Source organism: Etheostoma cragini, chromosome 16, assembly GCF_013103735.1.
Source record: "Etheostoma cragini isolate CJK2018 chromosome 16, CSU_Ecrag_1.0, whole genome shotgun sequence".
Classification (NCBI taxonomy): Eukaryota; Metazoa; Chordata; class Actinopteri; order Perciformes; family Percidae; genus Etheostoma; species Etheostoma cragini.
The window spans coordinates 4,604,327-4,607,487 of NC_048422.1; the positions used below are offsets into that span (position 1 = coordinate 4,604,327).

Sequence of the window (3,161 nt, forward strand, 5' to 3'; positions counted from 1 at the left end):
ATATATATATATATATATATATATATGATTCCTATGCATTATGTGTGGTAGCCTTTACAATGTTATTTATTTTCTTTGCAAACCACACACACACAAACACACACACAGCCATACCAGAGACCCACACCGGTGTTTGTACTGTTGCTTGATTGTAATAAAGCATCAAAAGAGATAGGTTGTCTCCGTTCTTGTTTTAAAAGACATACCTGGGGCAAAGTTGGAAACCAGAATCAGCTTTAAATACAGTCCTAATTAAGTCCTCACAAACAAGTTTCAAATAAATTTACTGGAGTTACCATTATTATTGTTTGCGTCAACAACACCCAATTCAATCTAATTGGACGGAATATACACAGGATTCTCAGAATCACAGTTGATGTTATATTTTGCTACTCAGAATCTTATTAACCTGGGGCCTGTTGCATGAAACCAGGATAAGGGATTAAGCCGGGGGCCTGTTGCAGGAAAGTAGAATAGAGACATCCAGGATAAGTACAGCTTGATTTAGTGTGATCTGCTCATCGTGGCTTATTTGGTTGCACGTTTGCTGAGCCAGGATGAACAGGTGAAGCTATGTCAAGCCAGGTGTAGATAGCTGGAATAAGTGCATGTTTACAACTTTCTTAAAAAGACCACTGTATCAATCAAAGATTTACTGATGCAGTGATGGAGAAGACGCATGCGCCATATGTTTTACCCAATGAGCAGCATCTTCAAATGTAAAGTAACAAGGAGGTGAAGAATATAATATGCAAAAAGGGAAATACGGCTGTTATCAAACGAAGAGAAAAAGCCAAACAGACTATAGCGGACTGACTGAATGTGTAAGGATGTAAAAATATTGACTTAACCTACTAGTCAAAACACATTATTTTATTTTTTTAACAAAGTTGTTGGCTCGACTGTGTTTTAATTGCTTTAAATATGCTAGTTTCATGTTTCTGTTTTTATGTGATAAATGTGCTAGTTTTACCGTAAAGTGTCTTTGAGTAGCCTACCATGTAAAACACAATATAAATACAATGTATATTGTATATAAAAACATTCATATTAGGCAATATATATATTGGTACAGTAGCCTTTGTTTGCAATTACAGAGGTCAAACGTTTCCTGTAGTTTTTCACCAGGTTTGCACACACGGCAGAAGGGATTTTGGCCCACTACTTCACACAGATCTTCTCTAGATCAGTCAGGTTTCTGGGCTGTCGCTGAGAAACATGGAGTTTAAGCTCCTTCCAAAGATTCTCTATTAGGTTTGGGTCTGGAGACTGGCTAGGCCACGCCAGAACCTTGATATGCTTCTTCCAGAGCCACTCCTTGGTTATCCTGGCTGTGTGCTTCGGGTCATTGTCATGTTGGAAGACCCAGCCTTGACCCATCTTCAATCCTCTAACTGAGGGAAGGAGGTTGTTCCCCAAAATCTCGCAACACATGGCCCCGGTCATCCTCTCCTTAATACAGTGCAGTGGCCCTGTCCCGTGTGCAGAAAAACACCCCCAAAGCATAATGCTACCACCTCCATGCTTCACAGTAGGGATGGTGTTCTTGGAATGGTACTTATCATTCTTCATCCTCCAAACACGGTTAGTGGAATAAGGACCAGCTCTTTTCGGGTCATTGACCAGCTCCTCCCATATAGTTCTTGGCTGATTTCTCACCTTTCTTAGGATCTTAGAGACCCCACGAGGTGAGATCTTGCATGGAGCCCCAGTCAGAGGGAGATTGACAGTCATGTTTAGCTTCTTCCATTTTCTTATGATTGCTCCAACAGTGGACCTTTTTTCACCAAGCTGCTTGGCAATTTTCCTGTAGTCCTTTCCAGCCTTGTGGAGGTGTACAATTTAGTCTGTATAGTCTTTTGACAGTTCTTTGGTCTTGGCCAGGTTAGTAGTTGGATTCTTACTGATTGTATGGGGTGGAGAGGTGTCTTTATGCAGCTAACGACATCAAACAGGTGCATCTAATTTAGGATAATAAATGGAGTCGAGGTGGACTGTTATGAAACTCAGGAAGGATTCAGGAGCAGACACCGGAGTAAAGAGATCAAGCAGGATTTATTGATTTAAAAGGGTGAGCCAAAGGGTTGTGGTGGATGTGAGGAAATCCAGGCTTGACGGAGATCATGTGATGGTGTGTTGAGGGGCAGTCAAGGCGGGCAGACAGGCTGGCAGGCAGGCAACGAGTAGGCACAAGGATTGCACTATAACGGAACAAGATCGTTAGCAAAAAAGACAAAAGTACTTGACAAACTATATAGATGCCTGAGCATAATACCAGGTGTGGTAATCTGATGAACTGGGAATGAGTGAGATTTGAACCAGGGTTTATAACAGCCAGGGTGATGAGTGATGAATAACAGGTGTAATGCAGGCGGTGATGTGACACCATAGACCGTTAAAATAAGTGGACAGAGCATGTGTGACGTCACCCATTGGTTTGTGGGGATCAGAAATGAGTCGTTGAGTTTGCGTTTATGGGCGCAGCCATCATGGTTGCGGATGTGACGATTTTAGAGGAGAGGGCGGAGTGAGAGCGGAGCCACCGACCGGTGGGCGGGATATTCAGTCTATGGGCGGGATCTGACTTACATTAGCTGAGAGTTAGCAACACTGCTCTACCTTACGTTAGCTAACAACTTTCACTGCCAATGTGGATGCAACTGCTGCTGAATAATTCAAGGTAAGATTTAGCTTCACTAGGTTTTAAGTATATCTTTGTCCCATATAGTCTATGGTTATATAAGAGTCACATTGCAAAGTAAATGTCTCTGAAGTTACCATGTAAATTCTCTGTAACGTTAGCTTGCCAATTAGCTAATTATGGTACAACATGCTAACGTTAATTTTCTGCAAATCAAAGTTTACTTCTCGGAGTTTAAACGTAGTGTCAGTGAAATGCAAAACGGCGATTGTCAATGCTTGTCATTATGTAACGCTATTAGCAAATGTATAACCAAGTTTCTTATAACGTTTGGCTAACTGTAATAACCATAATGATCCGGTAATGTGCTACGGTTTTCCCTGTCAGTCTATACTTGGGGCATTTAACCTTGACATGCTGTTAAGAGCTAATGTTAGCAGAGATAAGATCATTTAACTAAGTTACAGTTACACTAACGATAAAGAACAATGGACTGTTGTTTATTCATGTGTATTCTCCT

The 3,161-nt window shown here is 41.2% G+C and overlaps 1 protein-coding gene across 1 annotated transcript in view; it reads right to left on the reverse strand.

The window, feature by feature from the left end:
* Nucleotides 1-3,161, reverse strand: part of LOC117958857 (SWI/SNF-related matrix-associated actin-dependent regulator of chromatin subfamily B member 1-like) — a 29,246-nt gene that overhangs the window by 316 nt on the left and 25,769 nt on the right. The window lies entirely within an intron of this gene.